The sequence below is a fragment of the Coregonus lavaretus genome (assembly GCF_964263955.1).
Source record: "Coregonus lavaretus genome assembly, chromosome: 3".
In the NCBI taxonomy this organism is placed as follows: domain Eukaryota; kingdom Metazoa; phylum Chordata; class Actinopteri; order Salmoniformes; family Salmonidae; genus Coregonus; species Coregonus lavaretus.
This window is the reverse complement of record NC_139990.1, coordinates 57223923-57247497: the sequence shown is the minus strand read 5'-3', so window position 1 is coordinate 57247497 and position 23575 is coordinate 57223923. Positions and strand designations below refer to the sequence as shown.

General features: G+C 47.4%; 1 pseudogene across 1 annotated transcript in view; it reads left to right on the top strand.

Moving 5' to 3' along the window:
- LOC311108167 (adhesion G protein-coupled receptor B1-like) overlaps positions 1 to 23575 on the top strand; it is a 65273-nt pseudogene that overhangs the window by 20756 nt on the left and 20942 nt on the right. The window contains exons 8-17 of the transcript XR_014615278.1: positions 1723 to 1824; positions 2048 to 2154; positions 2342 to 2536; positions 2761 to 2829; positions 3208 to 3316; positions 4787 to 4930; positions 6776 to 6851; positions 13786 to 13888; positions 16701 to 16744; positions 21504 to 21630. The product of XR_014615278.1 is annotated as an adhesion G protein-coupled receptor B1-like (transcript). The remainder of the gene's footprint in view (positions 1 to 1722; positions 1825 to 2047; positions 2155 to 2341; positions 2537 to 2760; positions 2830 to 3207; positions 3317 to 4786; positions 4931 to 6775; positions 6852 to 13785; positions 13889 to 16700; positions 16745 to 21503; positions 21631 to 23575) is intronic.

Here is a 23575-nt window from a genome sequence, read left to right as displayed (position 1 = left end):
TCAAACGTTCATAAATGACCAGCAGCGTCAAATAATAATCACAGTGGAAGTCGAGCGTGCAAAAGGTCAGCAGGTCAGAGTAAATGTCAGTTGGCTTTTCATAGCCGACCATTCAGAGAGCAGGTGCGGTAGAGAGGGAGAGAGAGAATACCAATGACAGTTCAGCTAAAGACTCAGAATACTAGCACTCATCTCCTTCAGAGCTGCAATCTGTCATCTGTCATGTTTTATTATACAGTACATATCTCATATTATACAGTACCTATCTTGCTTTCCAAATATATTAATGTGTTCCTCTTTTGTCAAAATCAAAACATATTTGGGTCATTCCACTAAATGAGTGCCCTTTGTTGTTTAAAGTAGAAATTATGCACCAATATTGCATTTTTAAAAAACGATTATATTAAAGCTGAAATCCTTAGTTGCCACGTCCATTTTTGGACGTATAAATTAATGATATATACCCATTGAGCTTAGTTCAACTGTCATACCCCATCAGAACGAAAAATATAAGCTTGTTTTACTCCAGTGTATGTAAACAATATAAATGTAAACAAACACGGTATAGCCTCAAAACATGGTTAAAAGTAAAACATTTCATGGTTAATCAGTCCTAGCATTCATAGTAATAATTATATGCCATTTAGCAGACGCTTTTATCCAAAGTGACTTACAGTCATGCGTGCATACATTTTTGTGTATGGGTGGTCCCGGGGATCGAACCCACTACCTTGGCGTTACAAGCGCTGTGCTCTACCAGCTGAGCTACAGAGGACCACATAGCTCTGTCTATGAATTTGAGAGTGGTTACATTTCTCCAGGCCAAACCCTCAGCTAATTTACCAAAACAGTGGCGGGATGTTCACTTTGTTATTGTTTCAAGTAAGGATTTTTGCTTTAAATGAAGTGCCCTTTAATATAGACCACAAGGATAATTCAATCAATCTGATTTTGAATATGAAAAAGGCTTGCTAAAGTGCCAAAATTCAGCATTTTGACACGTCCTCCGTCAACCCTGTGTCAATTCTAGGAAGAGTTCAACCCACTTATTCCCACATTTCTCCAAGTTTCACCATCATTGTAAAGCCTTAGTTATTTTGTTGCTTTGACAAATTCATTTCTGAAGATTATTATTTATTTAATGTGATTAGTGTCCCTCATTCTAAGGTCAACCCTGTTACGTGAACTAAACTCTTGTTTTAATGTGGTAAAACTATTCCTTGAAAAAATCTAAATCAAAAGAAATATTGAACATCTTATAATCAAATCATAGTGTAAAAGCAGGTGAGCTGGTTTAACTGTTTTTGGCAATTTTCTGGTGTTTTGTGACGGAAAACTGAGTGGGTCGAGCATAACACGTCAACCCTGTTACCCATAGATAGACAGGCTAGAATATTCTTGGGTGAAGCTTGCATTTAATTACCACTCCCTGTTGCACACAAAAAGCTTCCATTCCTCCTGTCACAGGGGGATTTATGGCTGATTTAAGAGGAAACCCTGTTACTTTATTTGGCACTTAATAGTCTTTTTTTATTTAACCTCTTGAGATGGGAAAACGTGAACATGTGCTCTTTATGACAGAATGTAAACATTTGGTGAAATATATATATATTTTTTTTTTTACCAAGTTACACTTCTGAAAAGGCACTGAATCGGTGGACAACCCATTTGACACTCAGATTGGTGGAATACTGATGTTTACTCTGATTGATTTTGGTGCAGAGCCTCATGAGATCTGTGCAGAGGAGAACTTCTCCAACGTAGTGTGGAAGATGACTCCAGCAGGAGACACAGCAGCTGTACGCTGCCCTCCTAATGCCAATGGTGAGCTACCGCCCTTTTACCCTGAGACATAGCTCCAATGGCTTCAGACGTTAGACGCCATAAGAGTCTACGGCAATGTCTCAGAGCAAACCCTTACTAACCTCCCTGATCTACACCTAGCCAGAGGAATATCCATAAGACATGGCCTGGCTTAGGATGGGTTAGGCCTCTAGGATCCCCAGGCTTTAGGGATGTTAACTCCCCACTCTGTGTCCCCATCCAGGGCTGATCCTGAGGCGGTGCACCCTGGATGATGAGGGAATAGCCTACTGGGAGAACCCCACTTATATAAAGTGTATCTCCAATGACTACCGCAGCATCCAAACACTGGTGAGTACCAGAGAGATGATCAATGATAGAAACTGTACTCTTGTACTTTACATCTGAAAACAGAAGCTACAAAGTGCCCAGAGGCTGCCATTTGAGATAATTTATGTAATAAGTGAGTTGATCAGAAGATCAACTCTATTCAGTGGTGATATTTTCTGAGTGTTTCACTCATACCTTTCCTCCCCAGACTCGGGAACACCTGTCCAAGGCCCAGCGGGGGCTTGTGGGTGATGGAGTTTCAGAGGTGATGACCAAGCTCAGGGTAACGTCCAGCGATGGGACCAGCTACAGCGGAGACTTGCTGGCCATAGTTGACGTGCTGAAGAACATGACAGAGATCTTCAGAAGGGCTTACAACAGCCCCAGCAATGCAGACATGAGAGTAAGGGGAGGGAGCATTTGTTTTGGATTGGAAGTCATTAGGTCATTAGGTTTGGGTTTGGGTTTGGGACAGGGCTACGTTTAGAATTGTCATCATTGCTTTGACTGGTGTTAATTAAATGGTTGGAGTGAATGTTTGTAATAGGTAAATTGATGGTTAATGGTGTAGAGTAATGTCTCATGGCCTCTTCTCTCCCTTTCTCTTCATTCTCTACTGGATCACAGAACTTTGTTCAGTCAGTCAGTAACCTGCTGATGGAGGAGAACAGAGAGAGATGGGAAGAAGCACAACTGGTGAGTTGGTCATTCTCTCTTCTTCTCACAGACTCACTCGCACATCTTTAGGCACACACGTGAGCTAGCATGCATGGTCACAGTTTGTGTTCTTTCTTAATGTGTGTCAGCCATGTGATGTATGGAGATCATTTCAATGACTATTCTCTGGTGCCTTTGTGTCTAGCCGTCGGCATCTTAGTGACATCATGGCAGTCTCCCGGGAGATAGATGGATGGTGTGTGATGCAAATGAACAGACTTAAGAGTGGGTGTCTGTTCGGTGTTCGCTCGATGAATCATCAGTCCTCTTGTCTCCTGTTTCTCTCTCTCTCTCTCTCTCTCTCTCTCTCTCTCTCTCTCTCTCTCTCAATCTCTCCCCCTTTTCTCTCTCTCTTAGTTGGGTCCTAACATAAAGGAGCTGTTCCGGTTGGTGGAAGACTTCGTGGACGTGTACGGTCTTAGGATGAAAGACTTCCAGGACATGGTTGAGGTCACCGACAACCTAGGTAAGCATTTTCCTTTGACCCCTGTCTCTTCGGCTATATCTGAAAATATTGCTTCCTCTGTCCTTGTGTCCTCAATTCTTCTCAAAGCTCATTGGAGGAGGTGGTCCGAGAGAGGGACTTTGGATCCTCTCCTCCAATGCGCTTTGACAGGAATTGTGGAAACAAGGATGGAGAAAGCAAGGATTCGATGGCTAGTAATGTTTTCAGACAGCTGAGCCTTTGTTTGTTCAATGTGGACTTTTCCTATTGAACTATGTGTTTTTCTTCCAGTTAATACTAGGCCTTTAGGCCATGGTGGAAAAGCAGGGATAGCCACATTGGCAGTATTTCAGAGCTGGATAATCTGAATTGGATATACACCCAGCCAGGACACTAGGGGATTTCATCTGTTAGTGTTGTGTCTGATGTGTGTGGATTTCACTGGTTCAGTCAGTTCAGTCTCTCTATGTCTTTTGGAATCAGAACAGAGGGTGTGAGCAAGGAGGTCTAAATATTGCCATTCCCCCTGGGTACCACCCACGGACCAAACAGGGCTATAGAACAGATATCTTGGGCTGTTCCCACTGGGTACACACTGGTTGAATCAACGTTGTTTCCACGTCATTTCAATGGAAATACGTTGAACCAATTTACATCTGCTCACAGTGACTGTGAACTTCTCTGTTTCACGCAGCATATAATATTTATAAAACAAACAGCATCACGCAAGCAGGCGCTTGGCTTCTCGCTGACCTGCAGATAAACATGGCAGAGTGTGTACAGGGAGGTCTGTAGCTGGCGTGTCTGGGGAGTGTGTGGGGGAGTGGAGGGGCCAGCCGTAAGGTGCTGTTTATAGCGCTGCCCAGCCCGCTGCCCGCCTCGCTGTCTGCATTGCAGCCGAACTTCCACCCACATCCACCGCCACACCACTCCTAGTTACTGACCTCACACTCCCTGAGTCCTACACACCTCACACACACAGAGAGAGAGAGAGAGAGAGAGAGAGAGAGAGAGAGAGAGAGAGAATAAACAAGTTATTACTGTTCTTACTGTATTTAGATAGCTATAATTTAAATATGTACACAGTGAGAAAGAAGAGATTGGTCAAACAAATGGCTAACACACATTATAAACTGGGTGGTTCAAGCCCTGAATGCTAATTGGCTGACAGCCGTGGTATATCAGACTGTATACCACAGGTATGACAAAACATTTATTTTTACTGTTCTGATTACGTTGGTAACCAGTTTATAATAGCTATAAGGCACCTCGGGGGTTTGTGGTATGTGGCCAATATACCACGGCTAATGGCTGTATCCAGGCAATTCCGCATTGCATCGTATGTAAGAACAGACCTTAGCCGTGGTATATTGGCCTTATACTACACCCCCTCGGGCCTTATTGCTTAAGTAAGTGATGAATTATGAGTTTATATAGTGAATAAAATAGAATTCCCTCTCTCTCTCTCTCGCTCTCTCGCTCTCTCTCCAGTTCTGTCCATCCACAAGCGTCCGGTGGCGGGTAATGCAGACATCAGCTTCCCTATGAAGGGCTGGAAGGGGATGATGGACTGGGCCCGCAACTCTGAGGACAGAGTTACTGTCTCCAAAAACATCCTCTCCACAGGCAAGCCAGGTGAGAGCACACACACACACACACAAAACACACACACACAAACAAACAAAACGTTCATTCAAAATTAGCATATAGAATTGCACTTGACATTTGAGAGCCTCCAGATTCGCAGCTGTGTGGAGACGTGCGGTTCCTCAGGCTCAGCCAATGGGATAGTTTGGCTCTCTCTGTGACATAGATCATTACCACGGCTACCATGTTAATGAGCCAGTCACTTGCTAATCAGGAGTCAACAGGAGCCAATCAGGGGCAATTAAAGCTAATCTCCTCCCCCACTGGTAGAAGTGTCTCCATGGCGGCAACAGCACATCAACAGTCAGTCATGCCTCTCACCTGCTGCTCTATACTGGGCATGGCTCACAGGGGGCCAAAATGGCTCCCCAGTTGCACTGATTTAAATGTTTTTCCTCAGCCGCCTCTCTGAAACTATCAAATCAATAAAGATGGGGGACATGCATTGGAACGCATTTGACACACACACACACACACACACACACATACACTCACATACACCCACACAGACACACACATAAACACACACACACACACACACTCACACACACACACACACAGCAGTGCATTGTATAATTGTTAAATATCCCCCTTTGTTGCCTCTCTACTGCTGTGATCATTTTGGCTGAACATATTGGCTAGCAGGCCCATGATATGAAGGGGAGTGCAAGATAATTTATGTCACACACACATACATACATACACACACACACACACACACCCACACACACACACACACACACACCCACACATGCATACACAAACTTTCCCTCTCTCTCGCTCGGTTCCTCCCTGATGCCCATGGGATCTCAGCTGCCTGGCCTGGAGTGGTATAGTACCCTCTGCCTGCTGCCTGGCATACTTCTGTGTCCTCTCAGCACACATCCATACTGCCAGCCTGCCAGCCACAGCGTGTTGGAACGTGAGCGAGAGCTGAGGTCCTTTAGATAGAGGAACAGATGGACTTTGTGGGTTTGTGTCTGTGACACTGCAGCAGGAGACATCCTCAGGCCATGTCCTTCTCTTCTAGCCTTCCGCCCAGCAGTTTAGTTTAGCTGTGACACAGGTTGGAATAAATCAAATCTTTTTCTGGGTTTTTCTGGGTGTGTTTTTGTCTATTTTGCCAGTGCAGTCTGCCATCACGGCATGCCATACCCAGCCATGCTACCATGGCAACCCTTTTTGTCGCATTAAATACATTGTTGTGTGACAGTGGAAAATGTTTCAATGTCATCTGGCCTTTTGCATTTGTGTGTGTGTGTGTGTGTGTGTGTGTGTGTGTGCGTTTGCGTGTGGGTGTGTGAGTGCATGCATGTGTAAACAATCATGTTTATGATGTCTGTTTGCATGGCTATTTTGTGATTATGGGTAAGTGTATGTAAGTGTGTGTGTAAGTGATGATGCTGTGTGAGTGTGTGTTTATAGATGGGTAGTTATGTAGGCCAGCTGCAGAGGTATAGAGCCAAGAGGACTGGAGGGAGACTGGCTGACCTGTATTCTCTCTCCTGCTGTCCTTCAGCACAGACCACTAAGACTAGACCACACACACACACACACACACACACACACACACACACACACACACACTGACACACAAACACACGTCACTCCTCCATCTCTCCCCCTCTCTCCCTTTTTTATTGGATTCTGACTGACCTGTCCCTCTCTCTCTCTCTCTCTCTCTCTCTCTCTCTCTCTCTCTCTCTCTCTCTCTCTCTCTCTCTCTCTTCTCTCCCTATCTCTCTCTCTCTCTCTCTCCATCTCTTTTGTGTCTGTTCATGTGTGTGTTGGTCTGTGTCTGAACGGTGGACACATGTTTGTGTTGTACTACAGATGCCGATGACTTGTCAGCGTTTGTCACTGGGATCGTTCTGTACAGAAACCTGGGCAGCATCCTATCTCTACAGAGGTGAGAGTGATTTACTGACATCTCTACTCACAATGCTTTCTCCAGGGATGCGTCAAAAGAAGTGTACTATAAAGGGAATAGGGTACCATTTGGAACGCAGCCCAGCACAGAACGCATCCCAGAACCTCTTTTGCTTGGTGGCTAATGGGCTTTGAATGCTACCTCGTAGTTCCTTAGTCTCCTGTCTGTGTAAAAGGATGTCCGAAGTAGCTATTATCTAGAATGAATAACATTTCAGAGAACTGCTTTATGCTAAGCATAGGTATTCAAACAGCATGTGTATTTGTTATCTATAGCTTTCTCTCGTTCAGTGAGGAGTGTTCTCTCCATTACGTTAATGTGTATGAGCAGGTATAATGAGATGGAAGAACATATGTAGGAACGCAGGCTAGCGTGGCGGAATCACACTCACACAATCCTCCCACATACTTCACTAACTGCAATTTGATGTGTTTTGTAGCCCTTTCCTGCAGTCAAATTACCTACTGGCCTCATGGGTGGAATGGTATTAATATTTTTCATAATTTCATAATTAATAAATATGAATAAACAGAACCGACCGAAAACCCGATGTTTCTATGTCAAATGGTTTTGTTATATTTTAGTCTTCTGTGATGTATATAGAGTGTAATATTGGGATGCAAACTCAAAATTGAATACATTTCAACTCTATATCTGACATGGTACAGGTGTCAGGGTGAGTGTAGAGGTAACGTGGAATCACACGCAGGACTCACAGAGATTCGAAACAGATGTCTTTAGTGAAGTCCGAAAATACAAGCCAAACACGGCAACAGGCCACAGGCGAAACATACGCACACTGGTAAGAACCAAAGTAAATGCGCACAACGTGCAGGACTCTCTCAAACAAAACGAAATACAGAGAGCACAGAACAGCGAACCAACTACTACACGTGACATCGAACAATTACACACAACACCTGACCAAACACAAGAGAACTAAATAGGACGCATAATGAACACTTAACAATGAACAGGTGTAACAATCAGACAAAACTAATCAAACATAGAAACATAGAACGGTGGCAGCTAGTACTCCGGGGACGACGACCGCCGAAGCCTGCCCGAACAAGGAGAAGGAGCAGCCTCAGCCGAAACCGTGACAGTACCCCCCCCTGAGCCGCGCGCCGGCCTCGGGGACGACCAGGAGGACGCGGAGCAGGGCGCGTAGGATGACCACGATGGAACTCGGTCAGAAGAGACGGGTCTAGGATGTCCCTCCTCGGCACCCAGCACCGCTCCTCCGGGCCGTACACCTCCCACTCCACGAGATATTGGAGACCCCCCATCCGGCGTCTCGAATCTAGGATGGACCGAACAGTGTACGCCGGAGCCCCCTCGATGTCCAACGGGGGCGGAGGAGTCTCCTCTATCTCATAGTCCTGGAGTGGACCAGCTACCACCGGCCTGAGGAGAGACACATGGAACGAGGGGTTAATGTTCTTGTAATCAATGGGCAGTTATAACCTGTAACACACCTCGTTCAATCTCCTCAGGACTTTAAAAGGCCCCACAAACCGCCGACCCAGCTTCCGGCAGGGCAGGCGGAGGGGCAGGTTTCTGGTTGAGAGCCAGACTCGATCTCCAGGTGCGTACACTGGCCCCTCACTGCGGTGGAGAACGGCGCTCGTCTTCTGTCGACGGATGGCTCGCTGCAGATGGATGTGTGCAGCGTTCCACGTCTCCTCCGAGCGCCGCACCCACTCATCCACCGCAGGGGCCTCGATCTGGCTCTCATGCCAAGGTGCCAAAACCGGCTGGTACCCTAACACACACTGGAAAGGGGTTAGTTTAGTGGAGGAGTGGCGGAGAGAGTTCTGTGCCATCTCGGCCCAGGGAACATATCTCGCCCACTCCTCCGGCCGGCCCTGGCAATATGACCTCAGAAACCTACCCACATCCTGGTTGACACGTTCAACCTGCCCATTACTCTCCGGGTGGTAACCCGAGGTAAGGCTCACCGAAACCCCCAACCGTTCCATAAACGCTCTCCAGACTCTGGAGGTAAACTGGGGGCCTCGATCAGACACTATATCCTCGGGTACCCCGTAATGCCGGAAGACGTGGGTAAATAGAGCCTCAGCGGTCTGTAGGGCAGTAGGAAGACCCGGCATGGGAAGGAGACGACAGGCCTTCGAGAACCGATCCACAACGACCAGGATGGTGGTATTCCCCTGTGAGGAGGGGAGGTCTGTAACAAAATCCACCGAGAGGTGAGACCAGGGTCGTTGTGGAACGGGCAGGGGTTGTAACTTACCCCTGGGCAAGTGTCTGGGCGCCTTACACTGGGCACACACCGAGCAGGAGGAGACATAAATCCTCACATCCCTGGCTAACGTTGGCCACCAGTACTTTGTGCTAAGGCAGTGCACTGTCCGGCCAATACCTGGATGCCCAGAGGAGGGTGACGTGTGAGCCCAATAAATGAGCCGATCCCGGACCTCGAGCGGGACGTACGTCCGACCCACCGGACACTGTGGAGGGCTAGGGTCGGTGCGTAACGCCCGCTCGATCTCCGTATCGACCTCCCATACCACCGGTGCAACCAGACAAGACTTAGGTAGTATGGGAGTGGGCTCAACGGACCTCTCCTCTGTGTCATACCGCCGAGACAGGGCATCTGCCTTCCCGTTCTGGGACCCAGGGATGTAAGTGATCTTAAACACGAACCGGGCTAGAAACATAGTCCACCGAGCCTGGCGAGGATTCAGTCTCCTAGCTGCCCGAATGTATTCCAGGTTACGGTGGTCAGTCAGAATGAGAAAAGGGTGTTGAGCCCCCTCAAGCCAATGCCTCCACACCTTTAGGGCTTGTACCACGGATAACAGCTCCCTGTCCCCTACGTCATAATTACGCTCCGCCGGACTGAGCTTTTTCGAATAAAAAGCACAGGGGCGGAGTTTAGTTGGTGTGCCGGACCGTTGTGAGAGAACAGCCCCGATACCGGCTTCGGACGCGTCCACCTCCATTTGGAATGGTAAAGCGGGATCCGGGTGCGCCAGCACTGGAGCCGAGGTAAACAGGTCCTTCAGTCTCCCAAAAGCCCTGTCCGCCTCAGCTGACCACCGCAAGCGCACCGGACCCACCTTCAGAAGGGACGTTATGGGAGCTGCCACCTGTCCAAAACCCCGGATAAACCTCCGGTAGTAATTCGCAAAACCCAAGAACTGCTGCACCTCTTTAACCGTGGTTGGGGTTTGCCAATTATGCACGGCTGACACACGGTCAACCTCCATCCTCACCCCTGACGCAGACAACTGATAACCCAAAAAGGAGACCGACTCCTGGAAGAACAGACATTTCTCGGCTTTGACATACAGGTCATGCTCCAACAGCCTCCTCAATACTCGGCGCACCAGGGCTACATGTTCGGACCGGGTAGAACTGTACACCAGAATATCGTCTATGTACACGACTACTCCCTGCCCCTGCATGTCCCGGAAAATCTCATCTACAAAGGATTGGAAGACTGATGGAGCATTCATTAACCCGTATGGCATGACGAGATACTCGTAATGACCGGAGGTAGTACTAAATGCTGTCTTCCATTCATCGCCCTCTCTAATGCGCACCAAGTTATATGCGCTCCTGAGGTCCAATTTTGTGAAGAACCGTGCCCCGTGTAATGACTCCGTCATAGTCTCAATCAGCGGGAGTGGATAACTATATTTCACAGTAATCTGATTGAGACCGCGGTAATCAATACACGGGCGCAAACCTCCATCCTTTTTCTTCACAAAAAAGAAGCTCGAGGACGCGGGTGAAGTGGAGGGCCGTATGTATCCCTGTCTCAGAGACTCGGCAATGTATGTCTCCATTGCCCTCTTCTCCTCCTGTGACAAAGGATACACATGGCTCCGCGGGAGCGCAGCTCCTGCCTGGAGGTCTATCGCACAATCCCCCTGTCTATGAGGTGGCAACCGCGCCGCTCTCGTCTTGCTAAACACGAGTGCCAAATCCTCATACTCGGGGGGAATGTGCAATGCGGGCATTTGGTTCGGACTCTCCACCGAGGTCGCCCCTACGGAAACACCCAGACATAGCCCCTCACACTGAGCAGACCACCCCTTAAGAGCCCTCTCTCGCCACGAAATAGTAGGATCATGGGTAATCAACCAGGGAAGCCCCAGCACCACCGGATACGCAGGAGAGTCGATCAGATAGAGCTGAATCGTCTCCTCATGACCCCCCTGCGTCTCCATCCTAAGTGGCACTGTGACCTCCCTAATCAACCCGGATCCTAACGGACGACTATCTAGGGCATGTACAGGGAAAGGATTATTTACCGGAAGGAGGGGAATCCCTAACTCTACACAGAATTTGCGATCTACAAAATTCCCAGCTGCGCCTGAATCTACTAGCGCCTTATGCTGGGAACGAGGTGCAACCTGTGGAAAAAAAACAGGTATGGTTATGTGTACGACAGAAAGCTCTGGGTAAGTGGGGCGCCTACTCACCTGGGAGGACTCCCCAATGTGTGGCCTGCCTTCTCCTCCACCAGGAGACCCTCCCCAGCACCTAGCCGCGGTGTGCCCTCCACGGCCACAGTTGGTGCAGGGGACGGCCCCCCTCGGGCTCCTTCTTCTCCTTCCTCTAGCGCCAGCACCTCCGAGCTCCATAGGGCTCGGCTCGGAGGTGCTGGAGGGTGGAATGGGCGACCCCCACCTGGGACGCCCGCGGGTAGCGAGCAGGGTGTCCAGCCGAATGGCCATGTCAACCAACTGGTCAAATGAAAGCGTGGTAACCCTGCATGCCAACTCTCTGCGGACGTCCTCCCGGAGGCTGCAGCGGAAGTGGTCTATGAGTGCCCGCTCATTCCACCCCGCATCTGCCGCTAGAGTCCGGAACTCCAGTGCAAACTCCTGAGCGCTCCTCATCCCCTGCCGGAGGTAGAATAGACGCTCCCCCGCCGCCTTCCCCTCCGGTGGATGGTCAAACACAGCACGGAAGCGGCGGGAGAACTCCGCATAGGTGATAGTAGCGGCGTCTATTCTCCTCCATTCGGCGTTGGCCCACTCCAACGCCTTGCCGGTGAGACAGGAGATGAGGGCGGAAACGCTCTCGTGTCCCGAGGGCGCCGGGTGTACGGTGGCGAGGTAGAGTTCAACTTGCAACAGGAATCCCTGACACCCGGCAGCGGTGCCGTCGTACGCCCTCGGGAGCGAGAGCCGATTCCCACTGGGTTCCGGAAGTTGGACAGGCGGGCTGACCGATGGTGATGGTGCGGTAGGTGGGGGTGTGGGTACCCCGCTGGTCTCCCATCGATGGAGGGTGTTCATCACTCGGTCCAGGGCGTGCCTGATTTGGTTGATCCTGTCCTCCTGTCCACGAAGGCGCTCCTCGATGATCTCGGTGGGTGCGGGTGCTCCTGCTGATTCCATAGAGATGGTGTGTAATTCTGTCAGGTTGAGTGTAGAGGTAACGTGGAATCACACGCAGGACACACAGAGATTCGAAACAGATGTCTTTAGTGAAGTCCGAAAATACAAGCCAAACACGGCAACAGGCCACAGGCGAAACATACGCACACTGGTAAGAACCAAAGTAAATGCGCACAACGTGCAGGACTCTCTCAAACAAAACGAAATACAGAGAGCACAGAACAGCGAACCAACTACTACACGTGACATCGAACAATTACACACAACACCTGACCAAACACAAGAGAACTAAATAGGACACATAATGAACACTTAACAATGAACAGGTGTAACAATCAGACAAAACTAATCAAACATAGAAACATAGAACGGTGGCAGCTAGTACTCCGGGGACGACGACCGCCGAAGCCTGCCCGAACAAGGAGAAGGAGCAGCCTCGGCCGAAACCGTGACAACAGGTGTCTTCTTATTTTTAAGCCCATAACCCTGTGTGAAGTGTATACTTTTCTTTCAAAGTAGATTTGTTTAAGACTACCAAGAAACACTCTACGTGACCCTGATTTAGCCCACTGCAGCAAAAGGTTTTGTGACAGATGTCTCTTTCCATTCATCAAATTGCGAGTGCATAGTGCACTGTTTGGATGCTGGAATTATTTTGCGAGTGGACGAACGTGCGTGGGTAGCCTACAGGAGCGCCTTTTTGAAATGATTGTTTGACAAAGGTAATGATTGTTTGACAAAGGTAATACATGTCAAAAATGGATATGACAAATCTTCACTAGGCCTAGGCTACTAGGCCCACAGAGATGATATATACAATGAATAGGGATTCTATAGGCCTATGTCATTCTATGATTACACCAAACTCAGAAAAAAAAATTGTGTGCGCGCTTGGGTGTCCCATACCGGTAAGAACTGAAATCTACTTTCCCCCCTGGGCGTAATGTGGAAGCTCCTCTTCTATTCTGCCTTTACCCAGGCCTAGTTAGTTATTTTTTCTGTCCTTTGTTCCCTCTGAATCTTTTTCCCCTTCAAGGAAATGTGATCAGTTTTAGACAGAGGCTGGCTGACACAAACGTTTACGTTGACTGATTGCGTTCTGAGAAGTGAGAGGGAGAAAGAGCGAGAGGGAGAGAGAGAGAAAGAGAGAGAGGGAGATGTTGCAGATGGGAGAGAGTAGGGGAGAGGAGTCAGAGTGTGGGGGCTGTGAAACATGGCGAGCTTTGATCAGATTGTCTATTTCAAATGGGACATGGGTCAAGTGCTGGGACATACAAGGGTGTCTTGAGGGACATGTATGCTGTGTTAGGGAGAAATGGGAACATGTGTTGTAGAGATGGGGCAGTATTACTGGAGGGAGATTTTAGTCGGTTGATGGGAACAGGGATTGACAACGATGAAAATGATGTGTGCTTCTCATGTGGTATGTCACCTGACCATGTGAGTTGTCCTATGCTGGTGACACCAAACTGTTCCCCCCTCTCTCCTCACACTCTTTCTACTCTCCTCACCCACTCTCTCCCTCCCTCCAGAAACAGCACTGTGCTCAACTCCAAGGTGGTGTCTGTGACCATCAAGCCCACCCCAGGATCCCTCTCTACCCCAGTTGAGGTCCAGTTCTCACACCTTTACAACGTGAGTGACCTTTCACATCTGACCCTCTGACCTGAGCAGTGACGCTCTCATTCTCACATAGGTGTTCCTCTTGTCCAGGTGGGAAAGGGCAGTGTGGAATGCAATAGAGATTGCATCATCTGTGGATCTGTTGGGGCGGTATGCAAATTGGAGTGGGTCTAGGGTTTCTGGGATAATGCTGTTGATGTGAGCCATGACCAGCCTTTCAAAGCACTTCATGGCTACAGACGTCAGTGCTACGGGTCGGTAGTCATTTAGGCAGGTTATCTTAGAGTCCTTGGGCACGGGGACTATGGTGGTCTGCTTGAAACATGTTGGTATTACAGACTCAGTCAGGGACATGTTGAAAATGTCAGTGAAGACACTTGCCAGTTGGTCAGCACATGCTAAATGACTACCGACCCGTAGCACTGACGTCTGTAGCCATGAAGTGCTTTGAAAGGCTGGTCATGGCTCACATCAACAGCATTATCCCAGAAACCCTAGACCCACTCCAATTTGCATACCGCCCCAACAGATCCACAGATGATGCAATCTCTATTGCACTCCACACTGCCCTTTCCCACCTGGACAAGAGGAACACCTACGTGAGAATGCTATTCATTGACTACAGCTCAGCATTCAACACCATAGTGCCCTCTAAGCTCATCACTAAGCTAAGGATGCTGGGACTAAACACCTCCCTCTGCAACTGGATCCTGGACTTCCTGACGGGCCGCCCCCAGGTGGTAAGGGTAGGTAACAACACATCTGCCACACTGATCCTCAACACGGGGGCCCCTCAGGGGTGCGTGCTCAGTCCCCTCCTGTACTCTCTGTTCACCCATGACTGCATGGCCAGGCACGACTCCAACACCATCATTAAGTTTGCCGACGACACAACAGTGGTAGGCCTGATCACCGACAACGATGAGACAGCCTATAGGGAGGAGGTCAGAGACCTGGCCGTGTGGTGCCAGGACAACAACCTCTCCCTCAACGTGACCAAGACAATGGATATGATTGTGGACTACAGGAAAAAAAAGAGGACTGAGCACGCCCCCATTCTCATCGACGGGGCTGTAGTGGAACAGGTTGAGAGCTTCAACTTCCTTGGTGTCCACATCACCAACGAACTATCATGGTCCAAACACACCAAGACAGTCGTGAAGAGGGCACGACAAAGCCTATTCCCCCTCAGGAGACTGAAAAGATTTGGCATGGGTCCTCAGATCCTCAAAAAATTCTACAGCTGCACCATCGAGAGCATCCTGACTGGTTGCATCACCGCCTGGTATGGCAACTGCTTGGCCTCCGACCGCAAGGCACTACAGAGGGTAGTGCGTACGGCCCAGTACATCACTGGGGCCAAGCTTCCTGCCATCAAGGACCTCTATACCAGGCGGTGTCAGAGGAAGGCCCTCAAAATTGTACAAGACTCCAGCCACCCTAGTCATAGACTGTTCTCTCTGCTACCGCACGGCAAGCGGTACCGGAGTGCCAAGTCTAGGTCCAAAAGACTTCTCAACAGCTTCTACCCCCAAGCCATAAGATTCCTGAACAGCTAATCATGGCTACCCGGACTATTTGCACTGCCCCCCCCACCCCATCCTTTTTACGCTGCTGCTACTCTGTTAATTATTTATGCATAGTCACTTTAACTCTACCCACATGTACATATTACCTCAACTAGCCGGTGCCCCCGCACATTGACTCTGCAACGGTACCGCCCTGTATATATAGCCTCCCTACTGTTATTTTATTTTACTTCTGCTCTTTTTTTTCTCAACACTTTTTTTGTTGTTGTTTTATTTTTACTTTTTTGTTAAAAATAAATGCACTGTTGGTTAAGGGCTGTAAGTAAGCATTTCACTGTGATGTCTGCACCTGTTGTATTCAGCGCATGTGACCAATACAATTTGATTTGATTTGATTTGACCTCAGTAGTAATTGACCCCTGTAGTGTAACAGAGTAGGTAGGGCTTTGACAGATAATGTGGCTTATCCCATAAAAACACAAGTTGCTGATATTTGATAGCGTTTCAAAATACCTACCATGCCTTTATCACTGAAAAGCACTTTTATCACTTAGAAAAGCACTATAAAAATGCATTTAATTATCCTCTCAACTGGAGGTTTATGAGAACATTTGCAAACAGAGCATATGTCCATGGCCACATGAAGATGTTTTGTGGTGGGGTGCAGTTTTTATTTCATGAATACATTTTTAATTGTGATTTATCAGGGGGTGCTGCAGCACCTCATGACCCCTACTACCCGCGGCTATGCAAACAGTGCATTCACATTTTGTTACGTTACAGCAAAATTGTTTTGGTACCCTTCCCCAGATCTGTGCCTTGACACAATCCTGTCTCAGAGCTCTACAGACAAGTATTTCGACCTCATGGCTTGGTTTTTGCTCTGACATGCGCTGTCAACTGAGGGACCTTATATAGACAGGTGTGTGCCTTTCCAAATCATGTCCAATCAATTGAATTTACCACTGGTGGGCTCCAATCAAGTTGTAGAAACATCTCAAGGGTGATCAATGGAAACAGAATGCACCTGAGCTCAATTTCTATTCTCATAGCAAAGGGTCTGAATACTTCTGTAAATAAGGTTTCTGTTTTTAATTAGCAAAAAACTCTAAAAACCTGTTTTGGCTTTGTCATTATGGGGTATTGTGTGTAGATTGATGAGGAAAATGTTTTATTTTATCAATTTTAGAATAATGCTGTAACGTAACAAAATGTGGGAAATGTCAAGGGGTCTGAATACTCTCCTAATGCACTGTATGTCAACCATCTGACTGTTTCTCTCTCTGTCTGATCAGGGCACCACCAACCAGACCTGCATCTCCTGGGATGAGAGTGACAGGTAAGGCCTTTGTCTAGTTCTTTCACCCATGTGCCTGTTGGGCTGCCCCTTGACGCTGCCTGGCTGCAGTGTGGAGCCTGGGGGTGGAACCGCCTACATAGAAAAATAATTACTAGGACGGACATTGGAGCCATCTACCCATAGAGATCCTAGAATTCAACTGAATTATAGGACCTTTATGCGCCTACCTGGCTCTGAAAACAGAAAGAAAATTACTAGAATGGACATCCCCATTCAAGTCAATGTATCATGATGGGTGGACTGGATGTAAAGTAAGAAGGTTACCCATAACCAGGAACTAAAGTAATTATATTTCTATGGTGGACCCGCCTGGCTACCTGGCTCTGAAACACCTGCTGGTGTGGACCTTCACAGTGAGGGATAGAACTTTGGGAGACGGCATCACATCACATCATCTCCCACTGTGACTGTGTGTTCCGTGGCTGTTCCTGCTCCACTGTTTTTAATCTTGACGAAGTGCCCGTGACACACACTCACCCAATAGAAGGGTGCTGAGTTTGTCAGACAGCTCCGGAGCTCCTCTCTGTGGGTAATGGGAGATGGGACGAGGCTAACACTAACCCCCACCCAGCTAACACTGCGCCGACACTGATGCAGCATGTAGAAAATTAAAAGTGTCGCTCACAGCTTTCTCTCCTGGGCCCCCACGCACACACGAACCAAGGCGTCAACACAGAGGGATGAATGGAGAGTGCTCTACTGGGATCTACTGAGACAGACAGAGAGGCAGACAGGATGAGAGTATACATATGTGAAGTAAGGGAGAGAGAGAGAGAGAGAGAGAGACAGAGAGAAAGAGAGAGAGAGAGAAAGAGGGTATTGAGAGAGAAATGCATTGCACAGTTCAATTTCACAGCTAATGTGGGTCCATTTCACACACTCTTTATATGGCTCAGACACTTAAGTACCCTTTTTGTTTTAAAGCCCAAAACTGAGAGAGTGAGTGAGGCGGTGAGTGCGTGTGTGTGTGAGAGAGAGAGAGAGAGAGAGAGAGAGAGAGAGAGAGAGAGAGAGAGAGAGAGAGAGAGAGAGAGAGAGAGAGAGAGAGAGAGAGAGAGAGAGAGAGAGAGAGAGAGAGAGAGAGAGAGAGAGAAGCTGTGTGCAAGTGAGAGAAAGAGCAAGAAAGAGGAGAAAGCACAACGTGCCCACGGCCTTATTACAATGCAGGTTGAACATTTGCATTTAGATAAGTGTGTACACTTGTGTTACTGAGACGAGACAAAGAACAGAGCGCTCTTTTGCCATAAAACAAAGTTTGACCAGGTCAATATAGACCTAGAGAGAGAGAGAGAGAAAGAATGAGCGAGCAATGAGGGAAGAGGAGAGAGACAGAGTTGAGAGAATGCAAGAGGGATGAGAGAAGATATAGGAAGATGGAGAGAGCGGCAGAGCGAGAGAGAGGCAGAGAGGGAGAGAGAACAAAAAAAAATCTAATCTAGCTTCACACACCATGTTGGGTAGTGTGGGGAGAGAAGGGGGAGGCGAGGGAGGTGGAGGGGGGTGACATGTTCTAAGTAAAATTAAAATCCATCTTGGACAGCCGCTATGATTAATGAGTTAATATTTGGGGGATAAATTGTAATGTGAGAAGGCGTCCTTTTCATGGTGGTGTCTTGTTGATAAGGGCTGTGAGAGAGAGAGGCAAGCAGGTGTGAGACGGGTGGTCTTCTCTCCTAGGGATCACGCTTCAATCTGGGGCGGGGGATCAATAACAACAGCAGTGTTGCCATCCTGGCCTGCAGGTTGGCAATTATTGTCATGAATCTTGCCCTGGATGCAGCTCTGCAGAGAGGTCACTAGCTGGCACAGCCACAAAGTAATACAGTGTGATTTTAAACCTAACCCTAACCTTAAGTTAACTTTAACCACACTGCTAACCCTAATGCCTAACCCTAACCTTATATTAAGACTAAAAAGCTCATTTTTGTTTTCATGATTTTTTACAATGTAGCCAATTTTGACTTTGCAGCTGGCCCATCTAGCGGAAATCACTCAGTTCTGCCTCCAGGGCAAGATTCATGATAACGTCAACCTGGTCCTGACCTGGCACAGTCACCCTCCCTAACTTATCTCTCCTCACCCACCTCCACTTCTTTATAAACCCACAATCTTATTTGTTCTCTTTACAGTTTGTCTCTTATTGAATTTAGCTTCCCCTTTTCTTTAATCTGTCTATTGGTTTTAGTTAATATATTATTTATTATTATTTCCATCGCTGGGTGTTATAGCACCAGACTAAACAATTTTGTCTGGGCTTGATTGATCTTGTCTTACTTAATGGAAGCAATAGAAATGTCGTAAAAGATGCCAACCCCGCCCATCTGGCTCTGTAGGCAGACTAGAGCAAACGCTAAGCGTATTTAAAATATTTAAAATAGTATTTGAACCCAGGGATGTCTGGGATGTTGTGGCGGTCAGGCAGGCCCTGCTGTCCCATTCATTCATGTGGTCCTGGCCTGTTGTTGGCAGGGACCGTTCACAGTGCTGGACCGCTACCCAAATGATCCCCCGTGGCTAGGCCTGTGTGTGTGTGTGTGTGTGTGTGTGTGTGTGTGTGTGTGTGTGTGTGTGTGTGTGTGTGTGTGTGTGGTGCTGTGGCTTGCTATGTGGTTGGGATAGCGGCCTAATCGTGTCATCCACAGAGACTCTGCGCTGAGTTATAATATTGGATTTCTGTTTGGGTGATGTGCTAATGTTAGCACTGAGCCTACTCCTGGGGCTACAAGACTACCTCTCTCTCTCTCTCTTTCTCTCTCTCTCTCTCTCTCTCTCTCTCTCTCTCTCTCTCTCTCTCTCTCTTCTCTCTGCTCGTCATGGTTTCGCCCCTCAGCACTCTCCACCCAATTGCACCATGGGTAACCCTATCGAGGGCTGCTGTGAGGTGGCCCTGGTGCACTGTGGGTAACCCTGTTGGAGGCCGTGGTGTGTTGTGATGAAATGTCTTTGGCCCTGAGGTACATACCTGGGTTCAAATAGTATTCGTTTTCTTTCAAATACTTAATCTGCTCTTGATCGAGCCTGCCTTGTGCAATGGAACCACTGGAATAAATAACAAAAAGTTCAAACCCTGCCCAACTGGCTCTCCAGACTGAATGAATTAAATGCTTCCAAGTATTGGAAAGAACACAACTACTTTTTTAACCCAAGTCTGCTGAGACCCAGTCCCAGGCTGTTTGGTTGGTTTGTTGGTTGGTTAACCCTGGGGTCTGCTGTGTGTTTCTGGTGCCACTAGCCCCAGAGCCCTGCAGGAGACCATGTTCCACCCATCTTGATGAGTCCCTTTGGGGACCACTATGTTTGGGAAGAGTATGTAAGGGCTCGCTTGAGATGGATGGAGTGTGACATCACCAATGTACCAACCAGCATCACTGTGCCATGGGAGGGAGACACAACACACAACTCCCATTAAGACATGAGGAACCAATAACCATCGGGGTCATTCTCTATGCACCACAGTCAGACCGATATGAAGAGAGGACTGAAACTGAGCCATGCACTCTTGGAGGAGTACAATACAATAACTTGAAAGTCTTCTTAATTATTAAAACCAACTGGTTTTGGCGTGTTGTCTTTGTCAGGGTTTTAGAACAGCTGTGTGGTAAGTTAGCCACGTGTGGAGGGTACGACGTTGTAAACAACAATGAAATAGTTGTGATCTGATATTTCAGCACCATGCATAGCGGGGAAATATGGTTTCTGATATCTGGAGTTCAGCACCACATGGCAGTGGACAGCGTACTGGCAACGCAACGTCACTGGCCACTGAGAATGCCCATTCAATGACGGAAGAGGCCTACAAGCAAGACATCTAGAGGGGAAGGCTCCCCATGAACTCCATGCTAAGCTGTTCAGCAAAATTGTTTTCTAACGTTAAAACTTTAGAATTGTCAGTAATGCTTTATAGTAGAAGCGGGTGGTTGTGAGTCTTTGATTGACAATTTCAGCCGATTCCATGGACAGTGAGTGACAAAGTGGTGTGGATTTAGCCTGGTCCATTCAGGGTAAATAAGACTTAGACAAACATGATATCTGTCGAAGTTTGGTCAACATTCACAATTCACATTTTGATGAATATGCTCAACTAAAGAATGGTTAACAATATAACAGAAAAATTAACTACATATGTATTTAAAGTGCTTTCTTATTGGGTTAGAATTGCATTTATTGTTGATGTATGGTCCAGTAGGTTACAAAAAAGGCCTAGACCAGGCCATCAAAAACCTATTTACCTGTAAATATAAGTTAGGATGGCATTACAGTCACACGAAGTACTGTTAAATGTGTTCACACAAGAAAGAATGTGACCAGCTGATTAATTGTATATTAAGTACACATTATCTCTGAACTCTTTAGCTTTTAAATTGTGCCACCAATAAGGCAATCTAAATCTAGCGATAAATAATGAGACACAATAATAATTTAGATTTGCATGATTGTTTTTATAATTATTATTATTATTACTTTTACCCCATTGCTATTGTGTATTTTTGGGTCATATGTGAATTCCCACTCTATATTGCAATAACCTGGCCAAGCAGAAACCTGAGCAGCACGGTTTCTGGCTCACAGAGAACCTTTCATCACCATTTTCACTGCGTTTTCTGCGCTCTTGCTCGCTAACCGCGGAGATGTAAAGGGGATTTGGAATTAAATAGCTGGTGTCTGTAACGTGGTGGCGGATTTGACTCGCTTTCCCCCCGTTTTTATTCACCGCAGCGCTCTCTCTCTTTTCCCGCAGCTCCTCGCTGCTCGGATCGTGGTCTGCCAGGGGCTGCAGAGCCGTGCCTGTCGACTCATTCAGAACCAAATGCGTGTGTGACAGACTCTCTACCTTCGCCATTTTAGCACGGCTAAATCCTGACATGGTAAGTCCGACACCTTCCTTCATTATTTTATGTTAGGGTATCCGAATCGAGGTGCTTGTGAGTTATGTGTATGTATCTCACCGGGTTTAGTGGAAAAGGGCGTCATTGCCATTCCGTATCAACAGAGCCCTTGCGCGCTCCCTCCCTCTCTCTCTCCTCTCTCTTGCTTGCGACGTGCAGATGCCATTCAGCAAGGCCTGTATGTGTTCTCAAATAAAGAATTTGTGCATCTTTCAAGTCGTCCCATCGAGCAGAAAAGGGAGATTTGTGTCGAAATGACACATTTTAGTCGAGGTACATCCACTTTATATATTCCAACGGCAAAATGACCGTGTTGACTACTATACTATTGATTTGCATACATTACATGCTGAATGAGAAATTGTTAGGTTATGTGAATATTTATTTTAGGGTTATGGATAAGCTATTATAATTGTATTCATGTTCAGAATCCGTGCATATTTCATGTGAACGCTGTCCAATGTAATATAATAACATATTATTCCTGCATTTTGACAAATTAATATTTCCCTGCACAGGTCTCCATTGGAATGCTGCTATGCTCCAGGCATGCTGCCTAAATATCCTCCAATTATGCATGTACATAAAATGGGGCAAAACAAATCACAGATAATCAGTATTTGACTCCAACTGGATAAAAATAGGGGTGTTAATATGACAATACCTTTACCAAACCCTGCAGAATTCCAGTGATGGTTCAAACTGCTCAAATGTGGCCCCGTTTCTGAGGGGGGATGAAAAGGCCAGTACTGTCTTTGTGAGGAAATGTTCATTCAGTGCGATTAGTTATTATTAGACTGGAAACTGCCTGTGAAGCAGTTGTTCACTAGTTGCCCTGGTAACAGCATGGATGGGCACCAGGGGCTCTTAAAGCTGTAGAAGACCCTATACTAATTCACCACCACATCGTGCTGTGTGGCCTAGATAGAGGGAAGGGAAGAACGGAGGAATGGATGAAGGGAGGGATGGAATACTGTTTATTTACTCCTCCTGGGCCAAAATATTCAGACAGATGCGACATTTACCCGTTTTAGATATGCATGTGGTATTTATATGACGGTACCCAAATGCTACATCAAAAGAAGGGGATGGGGATGAGGAAATGTGCACCTGCAAGCAAGGGACAGGCTTTATTTGATGGGTCTTAGGAAAGCAAATAAACACGGCAGTCTTTCGCCCTGAGAATCTGCAGCTGTGCGTTTGATGTTCTGTATCTCTCTCTTCTCCATCTCTGTCTCTCTCTCTTCTCCCACTCTCACACTCCCTCTGTCTTCCCCTCGACCATCCTAGAGCTAAGATTATTCAGCCGGGGGGATGATCTTGGAAGTGTGTGTGTGTATGTGTGTGTGTGTGTGTGCGTGTGTGCGTGTGCGTGTGTGCGTGTGCGTGTGTGGGTGTTGGTGTGTTTGTACACCTCTGCAAGATGTTTACAGATCATCACTTGCTATACACACACAGAAGCAGTCGCTATCCTTATTACACACAGCTGCACACATGCATACGGTTACACATACTGCACACACACACACACACACACACACACACACACACACACACACACACACACACACACACACACACATACACACTGTTTATTTGGCGTATGTCTGTGGGATGGGTAGTAGTCATAGTAGCGTAATGTGTTAATAGCACTCCCCAAGTGATTGCTGCTTCTCCCTGGCCGGAACACAGCGTCATCCTCCCCCTTATTCCTCCTTCTATCTGTCTACCTCTATTCATCCCTCTCTCTACCTGGCCACTCGACAGGCCGTCTCACAGCAGTGTCGCAGTCTGGGGGCTTTTAGATGCCCTATGGGAAGCATATTGTGGCAATTATATTCACCTGGCTCTGTGCCAGGAGAGAAGGGCACTCCTTCCCCCCCCCCCCCCACTCTTTCTTCTCCCTCCTTTCTTCCCTCCCTCC